The sequence below is a fragment of the Scylla paramamosain genome, chromosome 32 (assembly GCF_035594125.1).
Source record: "Scylla paramamosain isolate STU-SP2022 chromosome 32, ASM3559412v1, whole genome shotgun sequence".
In the NCBI taxonomy this organism is placed as follows: domain Eukaryota; kingdom Metazoa; phylum Arthropoda; class Malacostraca; order Decapoda; family Portunidae; genus Scylla; species Scylla paramamosain.
Genome location: NC_087182.1, coordinates 4,425,910 through 4,438,754, shown reverse-complemented (window position 1 = coordinate 4,438,754; position 12,845 = coordinate 4,425,910). Strand labels below are relative to the sequence as shown.

The 12,845-nt window shown below is 43.6% G+C and overlaps 1 protein-coding gene across 26 annotated transcripts in view; it reads right to left on the bottom strand.

Moving 5' to 3' along the window:
* Positions 1-11,900, bottom strand: part of LOC135088863 (twitchin-like) — a 164,509-nt gene extending 152,609 nt beyond the window's left edge. For all 26 annotated transcript variants that reach the window (XM_063983893.1, XM_063983896.1, XM_063983905.1 and 23 more), the window contains exon 1: positions 11,743-11,900. The gene's annotated coding sequence lies outside the window, so the exon portion shown is untranslated. The remainder of the gene's footprint in view (positions 1-11,742) is intronic.
* Between the last annotated feature and the right edge of the window lie 945 nt (positions 11,901-12,845).

Genomic DNA, 12,845 nt, shown 5'->3' with positions numbered 1-12,845 from the left:
AGAAGAAGAAGAAGAAGAAGAAGAAGAAGAAGAAGAAGAATTACGCACTTAAATGCCGTCCATCTTCAAGGTACACTCAACGAGGCAAACAACACAGACACTAACAACTCAACATTATCTGGTATGAAAGAACCTAATTAAAGTAAACTGAACGAGACGAACGACCTCACTAAGCAACTATGCAGACTCAGGACACTCGACATAAAGCACAACACGAATACTGTCTAGCGAGAGTGTGGACAGCAGCCAGTACATGATGGAGAGAGAGAGAGGGAGAGAGCAAATTAAGTAGGACAGCCTTAGAGGGGGTGTGGGGGAGTAGTAAGAATGAATGTACTTAATGCCTAGCTGACTAACACGACCATTTTTGATCTATAGGGAGTGCCAATAGTCCCCCATCACCCCCCATCACTTCCCCATCACCTCTTCAGCTCAGTCCATCCCACCTTGTCCTCTAAAGCGTGTACCTGCGCCTAGTATACTGGTAGTGACTAGTGAACACCTGGGCATCGAGGAAAGGTGCTAGTGAAAGATAGGAGTGAGAGGGAGAGGGAGAGGGAGGGAGAGTGAGTGTGCCATCTGTGTGCGTGACTCATAGTTTAAACACTCAGTTGTGGCCGCCAGAACCACCTCTCCCTCCTCCTCCTCCTCCTCCTCTTCTTCCTCTCTGCTTCCCTCCCCCTCCTCCTCCTACTCCTCCTCCTCCTCCTTCGCCTTGCCAGAGACAGTAGCATCTCTCACAATGCTTCTTCTTCTTCTTCTCCTTCTTCTCCTTCTTCTTCCTCCTCCTCCTTCTCCTCCCTTTTTTCTTCTTCCTTCCTTCTTTGTGTCCTTGTGAACGACCTTCCCATTTTCTCTCCTCCTCCTCTTCCTCCTCCTACTCCATCTCTTCACCTCCCCCTCCCTTCCCCCTCCCTTCTTCCACACGCTCTTAAGTGACAAAAAACTCACTAAAAGGGTACGTTTTGCTCTAATCTTTCTTTTACCTTAACTTGAGTACACAGTCTTATAAATTAAACGCTTAAAAGTATATCTAGTGATCTTTTAACGGGGACTGCAAGGGATTGTAATAGTGCCTCCTCGTTTTCTTTGAGGCTCGCACCGTTTTCTATGGAATGTGACCTCGCTTTGCAAATAGGACACTACTGGCTGACCGTTAGAAGTTCAAGGTCACTGTTGAGGTCATGTCCACCTTGTTATCTTTGTCTATTTTTATCTCCTTTATCACTTTTCTGTCTCCTTCCCTTTCCTTCTTCTATAAGTAGTTCTCTCTCTCTCTCTCTCTCTCTCTCTCTCTCTCTCTCTCTCTCTCTCTCTCTCTCTCTCTCTCTCTCTCTCTCTCTCTCTCTCTTCCTCCTTATTTTATCATGTCCCTTCCTTCTCGCCTCTCTCTCTCTCTCTCCTTCCTTCACTCATGTCATTATCACCGTAGCTGTCATCTCTCTCTCTCTCTCTCTCTCTCTCTCTCTCTCTCTCTCTCTCTCTCTCTCTCTCTCTCTCTCTCTCTCTGTCTCTCTCTCTCTCTCAGTCAGAGCATATTTAAATCTTCCGAAATGGTCCGTGAAGGCGGTAATTAAACATAAATTCTCTCTCTCTCTCTCTCTCTCTCTCTCTCTCTCTCTCTCTCTCTCTCTCTCTCTCTCCTCTCTCTCTCTCTCTCTCTCTCTCTCTCTCAGCAACACAAGTACTGAAAGTAGAAAGAGTGAAATTGTAGTGCAAGATGGTAACTGAGAGAAGAATGCACAGTGTTGGCAGTCTTCCTCCTCCTCCTCCTCTTCCTCCTCCTCCTCCTCCTCCTCCTCCTCCTCCTCCTCCAAGTAAGTCACGCGCAGCAGCTGTGTTCCGAAAAATACATACAAATGCGCAACATGCAATACGCTCTTCAAGGAATGTTATCTTAAGTATTCGTTCATTTTTTTTAACTTAGTGGTCTTTCCTCATTGGTGTATTTTCAAGGCTACAGGGATTATAGAGGGTTGTCATTGGTGTGTTTTTTCCATTGACAGTGTAGGTATATTGTCAAACTATCACTGGAATCATGGAAACCCTTTGGAACCGTCAATAACTTTCACTACGGGCAGTTAAAAGGGAGGAAATATGTAAGGATGTGAAGGACAATGTCACGAATAAAGAAAAAAAATATATATACAACATAAGCTTATTCGTAATTAATTATTTGTATTTTACTGATGTTACTGCAACCTTCTATCGCTACTGTTGCTGTTGAGTGGAAATTTAAGTTGCAACCAGTGATATTACGTACACTGTATCTATTTGAATGTCGTACAGATCAAATAAACGGAAGGGAAGATTCAGAAAGCCAGTAGGTGAACACGTGGCAGTCCCTGTATAACACGTGCAGACTTATATCCACCTCTCATTTCTATCCGTAAAAACTGATCTGATATTTTAAAGCTCCCTGTTGACTCGGCACTACCAATCTGATACCTGAGCGCACTCCTGCCACCTGTTTGTAATTCAGAGCTAATTTATTCCGCAACACACGTCATGTCTTTGGAAATATGATGAATATGATGCAAATGGAAGGGATGGTGAGGATGATGGATAAAAGTACCAACATTAGTATCACCATCATCACTACAAGCATCATTACCACCATTATAACCAGCATTACTAACACCACCATCACTACTACCACCATTTCCGCCACGTCAAATTCACTGAAGGTCTTGGTGTACTGCTACGAAGGTTTGGGTCGGTAAGAGTGACTAGAGGAGCAAGGACCACCACCATTAATAACAAATAAACCATCCTTGGCACAACACTACAAACTGTTCAGCCAGGTGACTAAAATACGAGAAATTATATCTAACATACTAATAATAAATGAATAGAAGAATTAATCCGTGACGAAAATGTGGTTTAGGAAATACGAAAACAGACATTGCAAAATAGATGACAGTTTAGTAAATGAACGATGAAGTAAAAAAAAAATAATAATTATAATAATTCTTCGCATGAAAGAAGGTATGACATAGAAACAAGAGCCCAACTTAAGAAGCAAGAGGAGGAAGAGGAAGAGGAAGAGGAAGAGAAGAGGAGGATGAGGAGGAGGAGGAGGAGGAGGAGGAGGAGGAAGGTGAATGCACTCAACACTCAAGATCACAAGTGGGAAAAACACACACACACACACACACACACACACACACACACACACACACACACACACACACATACATGACCAACTATGAGAAACAGAACAAAACACTAAACAAAAATCATACACAAGGGCAACTTTCATACAAAACTTCATACACTTCATACACCATCACTACCTAAGCAACAATCATGAGGAATACACACAACAGTTGCAGTAATGCACCTGTAATCAGCACCTGCATAATACTTGAGCAGATGTACATAAGTGACAGGTAAAAACACAGGTAAGCAAACATTATTTTGATTTTTACACCTGTCGTAATTATTATGTTCCTGTATATTTTTTAAGCATTATGAACGAGTGATACTGCTACCACTACTACTACTACTACTACTACTACTACTGCAGCATTTTCTCATATTCTTTTCGTTCTTGACTTTAAGTGACCTTCAAACTACCTAATGACCTTATTTTCTTGACCTTCATGCTAGGATCTTGGGGATCAACGTATTAAATTAAGGTCAAACTGCCTGACAAGTCCACTGACCTTCTATCATGACCGTATCTTTCCACACACACACACACACACACACACACACACACACACACACACACACACACACACCTACGTAACTCATTTCTATCTATGAAGCTGTCAGTTATGAATGATACGCATGATGTTTTGATTATATCTGATGCTGTAGTAGTAGTAGTAGTAGTAGTAGTAGTAGTAGTAGTAGTAGTAGTAGTAGTAGAGGAAAAGGAGGAAGCGGAAATGTTATGGTTATGCAATGAAACATGATGTAATAAAGAAAGACGAAAGAAAAAGGAGGAAAGAAGACAAGATGGGAAAGAGAACATGACAAGGTGACGTATAAATGACATAGAAAATTATAAATAAAGACAGAAAGGGAAAGTTGGTGTTACTACTACTACTACTACTACTATTACTACTACTATAGCTACTACTACAATGATCAACACGAATACCAATAGTAACAACAACAGCAACGAAGATGATTATGATGACTATAACAACAAAACAACAACGAAAACAACAACAACAACAACGAAGAGAAGAGCATCAAAAAACCATGAAAAAGAAGAAAAAGAAGAAGAAGAAGAAGAAGAAGAAGACGAAGAAGAAGAAGAAGAAGAGACATGAAGCATCGCCACCACCACCACCACCACCACCACCACCACCACCACAGACAGCGAGGACAGGAACCTCATGGTAGATGTTCTATTTTGATCTGCCGACGGTGCTGCCGCAAGAATCTCAGAATATAGAAGAGTGTGGGCGTGAGAGGAGGAGGAGGAGGAGGAGGAGGAGGAGGAGGAGGAGGAGGAGGAGGAGGAGGTAGATGATGAGGTGAGGAGGTCATCTGTGTAGGTGACGGGACAGAAAGAGAGAGAGAGAGAGAGAGAGAGAGGAGAGAGAGAGAGAGAGAGAGAGAGAGAGGAGAGAGAGAGGAGAGAGGAGAGGAGAGAGAGAGAGAGAGAGAGAGGTGATTCACATCTCGCGTGGGGGCGCAGGCGGCAATGGTGGCCTGGCACTACGCGGGGAGAGCCACCTGATAGCCCCAGGAGTGCCAAATAGGTGCGTGGAGGAGGAGGAGGAGGAGGAGGAGGAGGAGGAGGAGGAGGAGGAGGAGGAGGAGGAGTTATGTTAGTAGGTAGGTAGATGGTATAGAACGTAAGAGAGAAACCAATCACACACACACACACACACACACACACACACACACACACACACACAAGGGCAATCTTTAATTCGTCTTTCTGGTGTCGAGAGCGAGAGAGAGAGAGAGAGAGAGAGAGAGAGAGAGAGAGAGAGAGAGAGAGAGAGAGAGAGAGAGAGAGAGAGAGGCGGAAGTTGGCACGCTCTCCTCAGCCGGTCATGTTCAAAATTATCTCAAGATGGCTACATGCCCAACTCAACTCTCGCCACCTAACCACCTATGTATCCTGCAAGCCTTACTATGTATCCTGCCGTGTACCGATTCTACACACACCTATCAATGGGTATCGTTTTTCAGGCAGGTATTCAGCCCAAGTATCCATCAGTCTGTTCACGGATGTATTAATTTGTTAGTTTGTTGTTTATTTTAATGTGCATCTCCATTTAGTTATCTATTTATGTATTATTGTTATTCTGTCTTGTATATCTATGCTTCTGTTCTGTCTCCACTTTTAACAGGATAAAGGGGAAGTTATTGGAGTCTTAAATGGCGTTTTGAGTTATTCTGCTGATAGTCTGACAAGAATGAACATAAAAATTCTGCATCATCACTAAATTCAACATCCTTAAGCCAATTAATCATCCCTATGGCATTTTAAACAGCCGATGATAGAACAAAGCGTGTAAAAAATACAGACTCATAATGTGGATTCTTGGAGTTTTCAATAGGATTTTAGAGAGAGAGTTTAACACGAATAACAAGAATTTTGCATCACCAGTGAATTAAACATCCTTGAGAACCGAACTGATCATCTCTGTAGCATTTGAAAATAAACTTGATGAGAGAAGAAAGCGTTTAAAAAATTACAGGCTCAAAATCTATATTCTGTACACCTGTCATTTCCTGTGCTCACCTGTAACCAATTAGCACTTATTCTCCCACTCACATAACCTGCCTCATCACCCACGCACCTCACCCACGGTATGTAACACCCACCTAGCACAGTTACCGCTGCTCCCACGTGCTTACTCACGCTTACCAACCCAACACGTAACACTGAATAAACTATTAAAGAAAGCAGTTAATGTATTGTGGTATTATGAAGGTGGTTTTATAATTAGTCCCAAGATACGAACATAAATGACATAGAAAATTATAAAGACAGAAAGGTAAAGCTGGTGTTACTATTACTACTACTACTACTACTACTACTACTACTATGTTTTTACGTTAATATTCCCCGGCATACGAACTTGCGTGATTGTCGTAGGCATATATTTGATCTCTTAATATGAAAGCTTTGTGAAGAAATCATTACGCATTGTTGAAATAATGATTAAACGAAACACAAACGCAGCTTTTAAACTTACACAATGATGAACCCTTTGTATACCCGTGTTCTTTGTCACTTCAATTAGTGTATTTTGAATTATCACGAAGTATTTGTGTTCCGTGACAATCTTCAATAAGCGCCATGTATCGTCCAGCCTTCCTCTGTCAAGCTCAACTATTTCTGTATCAATTTACTTTTCCTTATTATGTGTGTGTTTATTTACGTTTCGCCAGTCTATACCCACCCAGAGTCTGGCTAATTCTGTTGCATCAAAGCGGAGGAGGAGGAAGAAGAGGAGGAAGAGGAGGAGGAGGGAAAGGCGAAGAGGAAGGGAAAGAGGAGAAAAAATGAGTATAATGAAGATAATGATACTACTAATATTGACGATGATTATGATGATGGTGATAAAGGAGATGAATATGCAAATAGAAAATAATCTGTACAACTATTCAATTTTTCCTTCATTCTGCGTGATAAACGAGAATCTAATACAGCAGTGCATCTAATAACAACGATTTATGGAACAATTTTGAAGGTCGATGCTTCGTACGCTTCATTTCCCAAAGCGACGCGTGAGAAAAGAATGAAGATGAAAAGTATGAAGGAAAAGAACGAAAAAGTAAAAAAATAAGTCATAATTACGATGCTTTGTACGGTTTTGTTACGTTTGTCTTCCTTTTAGTCAATCTTTCTATCTTTCTTTACCTATGAACGAGTCACTGAGAAAAAAAAAAAATATAAACAGCAAGCGAACAGTTTTGAAATTCACTCCCAACGAAAACTGAAGTAGACTTCGACTGTTAAATATCCAAAAAGTTTCTTATCTTCCTTACTTTTTATGAAGATAATTGAGTGATGAAGTCTAGACGGATTATATAATAGGAAGTTCTCATCTTACACACACACACACACACACACACACACACACACACACACACACACACACACACACACACACACTGTCGCGCCATGTTATATAAGTAATAAAAACGCATATAATCCCTTGAAATACCCGAGCACACACACACACACACACACACACACACACACACACACACACACACACACACACACACACACACACACACACAAGCATCCTTTCCCAGCCCATTCCCCTTTGACAAACACTTCCCCGTTTTCATTACACATCAAAGAAAACGGTGGCAAAGCAAGGGAGACTTCGCTAATCTTAACGCCCCATCAGCTGAGGGTTTAAAGGGTCCTACTTGACTCTATTCTCTGACACCCCAAGGCCACCAGACGCTACAGACAACCAGATAAAACAGTGTACATGAATGGAGGAAGGAAAAAAATAACTGGGTCACGTCACAGATGCACACGATGGAAAAAAAAATAAATAGATAACTCTCCTCTTTTTGTCTCATTAAACACCTGACGATTTAGTGATTACGCCTCCCTGCCAGGTGTTTCAGAAAGGGGACAGGTAAGGGAAGGAAAGAGGTGAAAGCTAAGGAGGTGGAAAGAAGGATGGGGAGGAAAAAGAGAGATGATTCATTAGGGAGGAGAATGCAAGAAGGAAATAAGGAAAAAAAGTGACGGAGGAAGGGGAGGAAAAGTAAAAAATATGAGGATTATAAAAGAAGAGAAGTGAAGAAAGCAAGATGAAAAGAGGGAGATGAAAGAGAAATGGGAGATGATGTAAGGAGATGCATGAAGATAACAAGACAGAAGAAGAGAGAGAAGAAATGAGATGAGAAAGGGAAAAGAAACCAAGGAGAGAGAGAGAGAGAGAGAGAGAGAGAGAGAGAGAGAGAGAGAGAGAGAGAGAGAGACGCCACTTGATTCTTCTCTAAGTCAGCGCGTTCACAGCTGTCTAATTAATTCCCCGAGAGCAGGTGTGTTACCATTTGCAGGTGTGTGTTTTCAATTTAGCTATTACTATTATTTTTTTTTTATTTGATTCCTTTTCTTTTCCTCAATATTTTTTTTATCGATTTAAAGAAGCGATGGAGGTTTTTCAGAATTAAGAATTATGAAAATAGAAGCTCTTGTTTTTTTTCTTTCTTTTAATATTTTAGTGCATTTTTGTGTGGCTTTCATATTTGTAACATGAAAATTCTTAGATTCTTGTGTCTATAATTGTATCCTTAGTCTCTCTCTCTCTCTCTCTCTCTCTCTCTCTCTCTCTCTCTCTCTCTCTCTCTCTCTCCTCTCTCTCTCTCTCTCTCTCATTAGTTTCATTCTGGCTCATATACAATGCACTCACTCACTTCACCAGTCAAACTTTCAACTCTCTCTCTCTCTCTCTCTCTCTCTCTCTCTCTCTCTCTCTCTCTCTCTCTCTCTCCCCCCGCAACGCACCGGAACGAAACGAAAATTCATCAGTGTCGTGAGTCTCAAGGACGAGGAAAGGGGGGGGAGGAGGAGGAAGAGGAGGAGGAGGAGGAGGAGGAGGAGGAGGAGGAGGAGGAGGAGGAGAGGAGGAGGAGGAGAGGGAGAAGAAAGACAGGGGCCATTAGGTTTGTCTATCCTCCTCCTCCACCTCCTCCTCCTTTTTCTATCTATTCCAGATGACGGAAGGATTAGGAGAGAGAGAGAGAGAGAGAGAGAGAGAGAGAGAGAGAGAGAGAGAGAGAGAGAGAGAGAGAGAGAGAGAGAGAGAGAGAGAGAGAGAGAGAGAGAGAATGGGAGAAATGTGATTAAAAAGTAGTTTTCAAATTTTCTTTCACTTTTACATTCCCATTAGTCAGAAGAAGAAGAAGAAGAAGAAGAAGAAGAAGAAGAAGAAGAAGAAGAACTTAACAAACTTTCCTTCCTTGTAGCAAATCTAACCAAAATATTTCATGCCTGACATTATAAAATTCAGTAAATAAAATTGCTATTTCTCACATATTCACCCACGAACACCTAGGCCACGCTACAGAAGGTTAGGTGAGTTTCGAAGCTTCACATTACGCTTTGGAGGAGTAAATCGAGATGCTTCATTGCTTCATCTCATCCTTCGCTTCTTATAAACGAGAAAATACATGGATATTTGTAATGTAACGTAAGGGAATAATAGAAATAATTGTCTATACCTGTGCAGGGCTCGTAATATTAATGAAAATATCTAAGGAGTAATAATAAATTTCTGCCTCCATTAACTCCACCATAAAAGTCGTAATATATCTTATTAATAAAGTGACAGTCGTAATAAATCATTCTTTTTTCTCTCTTGCTTTTTTTCCATTGGTCGACTCAAGGATGGTTTGCATTTTTCACATTCTTTTCGCTCTATTATTTTCATTCGTATTTAAATGTATCATTATTTTTTTTCCGGGGGGAGGGAGAGAGGGACTCGTGGATGTGGGGATGGGATGACAGTGTGGACTCGTGTGTGTGTGTGTGTGTGTGTGTGTGTGTGTGTGTGTGTGTGTGTGTGTGTGTGTGTGTGTGTGTGTGTGTGTGTGTGTGTGTGTGTGTGTGACATCCATTATATATAGACAAGAAAACACTCATACAAGCACCCCATTCGTAATAAAATCCCTTAGTAATTCAAAAACCCTATTGAAAAAAATGACAAAACAAAGAACCTTCCAAGATTCTACAACGAAAACAATAAAAGAGAAAAGAAAAACATTAGAAAAAAAAAAATCGAATCCCCTAGAAAACAACACCCTTTTTCACCTCTCTCAACATGTCCCCTTTAAATGACAGACGAAAGCCGATCCAATCCTACAAAAGCCAAAAGGAGGGGGATCCAATAGCTTATAAATGGGATCCAGTCGTCTATAGCGCAAAATAAGGGAGTTGGAACCGCCTTTAGATCCTCCCACGCGCACTTTCTTAATAAGGGAGTGAAAGGCTGCTGCTCGGCTTAATATAGATGATGTCCCCCTTACAAACCGCTACTTGCAATCGACCATACAGACTCTTTGGGAATATGGTTAAGTGTGGTGGTGGTGGTGGTGGTGGTGGTAGTATTAAAATATCCCAATAGTTCTGGTAATTTTGGCAAGGTGATAATGATGTCTGCCGCCTCTGTCTCCTCCAATCACATCTCGCCTTTTCCCTCCCCATGGCACGTGTGGACCAATCATAATCGTTCCTGCCTGGGTGGGTAGCCAATCATACATTTTCTTTATTTATTTTGTTCTATCTATTAAGCACTCGAAGAAAATGTATTTTGAACTGTTTCCGTTAATATTTACTTGATTTATTAGTGAAGCGTGACATAAGATTTAAACATAATGAGAAAAGAATTAAAATAACGACCGTTCGACATCTAGGTATTCGAAAAGATCAAGATTTACGATTTTTTTTTTTTTTTCATTACGTGACACTTCGATTTACGAGTTACGTCATCACTTTATTGAGAGCGCTTTTTTTTAGTCTATGAATAAACTGTAGATTAGATGATGTTAGAACCACATTTGTAACTATTATGTTTGTCCTTCCATATCTCATTAGTAATAGTAGCAGTGTAGTAGTAGTAGTAGTAGTAGTAGTAGTAGTAGTAGTAGTAGTAGTAGTAGTAGTGGTAGTGGTGGTGGTGGTGATGGTGGTAACGATAGTGGTAGTAAAGGAGGAAGGAGCTTCCTCCTTTACTACCACGTGAACGTACGTGAAGAAATGTCTTCACGTACGGCTCTTCATTTTTTTCTTGTCATTCTTTTTCAGTGCTTTATTTTTATCTGGATACAGTGAACCTCCAACTGGCGAGCTGCTGACGCTGGGAAGAATGAAGAAGAAAGAGAAGGCCTTCGTCAGGCGTGTAGTGGGAGTCTGCTAGGGCGTTTGGAGAAGAGGGCGTTTGGAAGAGGTGGCGAAAGGAACGAATGAAGGAAGAAAGGGAGGGTGAAGGAGAATGTCGCCTGAATGTCTAGTGAATGGAACAAGAAGGAAGTAAACGAGAAAAATAGGAAGAAATTAAGGACAGAAATAAGGAATGTTTCTTATTTAGTATCTTTTCGTTGGGCGCGAGAGGGCGACCTCGCGCAGCGGCCTGGGGCGCCGCACGGTCAAAAGACGAAATATACGAAACGGCTTTGAGTAAAAAAATCTTCTGGAAGAAAAAAATAACAAAACAGTGGCCGATATCATTTTCTCATTGGCAAAAAATAAATGGCCAAAAGTCAGATTTTCGGCCTTCCAAAAAAGCAGCTTCCTGTGGCCTCCAAAAAGTTTATCCTGTGGCCAGGCAGGTGCTGCGGGTGACCAAAATTGAGGGCCTCGCATAGTCCAGAGTCCCAATGGCCCACAGGGGACCTCAGGTGGCCAGCACGGTGCCTCTTGTGGCCACGGGTCACCGCACGTCCGGGGGAGGGGGTGGCGCCCCTCCCAGCACAACAACACAAGAGTGAGAGGGAGGAACACTTGCTGGGTGAAGAGCTGGAGGCGAGGTGACGGGGGCTGGTGGAGGGGGGCGGCGCGGCGCCTCAAGAGGGTATGGGGGAGGGAACACTCCTGCACCACTCAGACGGGCAACACTTACGCGGTCTTGGAAACACTTGTGGGGCAACACTTAGAACCGATCGCAACACTGACTGACTGGCGGGCCACACTCTCACACTCCCCTGCCGGCTCGCTCCCTGCTCTCTCTCTCACTCTCTCTCTCTCTCTTCCCCGTCGGGTCAAGGGGCGGCTGCCGTGGCTCCAGTACACACCGTAATCACAGGAGGCGGCCGGTGTTCAGCCGAGCGGAGGAGGTAAGTCTTCTCGGGGATCGGACTGGGCAGCGGGGCGACTAGCTCTTCGGGGGCCCGGCGTGCCTGCACACACGTAAATGGTGGGCCAGCAGCCCTCGCCACCAGATACCTGCAGCCCGCCGGCCCTCCTGACCCGAACAACCACCAGACCCACCTTTGGGCCCTCTTTTCCACGCCCCAGGATTCCATCCAGCCTTCCACACCCTCGCGTCCGATAAAGGACCTTAAAAAGTGACTGATGAAGATTAAATTTGCTTCGTTATAGGCCTCTGGTGGTTGTAATTGAGGGTTAAGGTTGTGTTGCTGGCGGCGTGTGCTAGCTGCCCCACGCCCCCCCTCCCGGCCAAAATGGGAGCGGCCCGTGGGTTATTTTGAGGCTCGGCTCCCACCGCCACCGACACCAAGTATTTGTAAACACGGCTTCAGCCTCTGCCCATCCCAGCCTGCAGCCTCCGGCCTGCTCCGCCGTGTTGCACCCTGACACACCGGCTTTAATGAAGGCGACAATAAAGCCGATGAAGGCGACGACGGCTGCGGCAGTGGCGGCGACGTCGACGGGTAAGACGGCGACAACGACCACGACGACGATGAAAACGACGACGATAATGATGATGATGATGACGACGAGTAGGAGGATGATGATAATGATAACGATGATACAGAGTAGTAGTAGTAGTAGTAGTAAATAACTATTATTCTCTCTCTCTCTCTCTCTCTCTCTCTCTCTCTCTCTCTCTCTCTCTCTCTCTCTCTCTCTCTCTCCGGCAGCTGGTGTACCCTCAGGTCCCCTCACCCCCGCACACCCTCACACCTTCACCCGGGGCTGCCGGCACTCCTCCAAGGGGCGTGGGAACCCCTGGAGCGCTGCACGCCCTTCAGTGCTGTCATTACTTCACCGGCGGCGCCCTGGCCTCTGGGGCACCGACACCTCCTGCAGCAGGCCTCGAACCTTCTACGGGGTGTCCCCTTCGTACCCACCCCGTCCCGGGCATGCAGCCTTGCACCCCAAGGGCTGCCATCTACATACCCGTACACTTGAGGGTCGCCGCCCCCTACGCCGT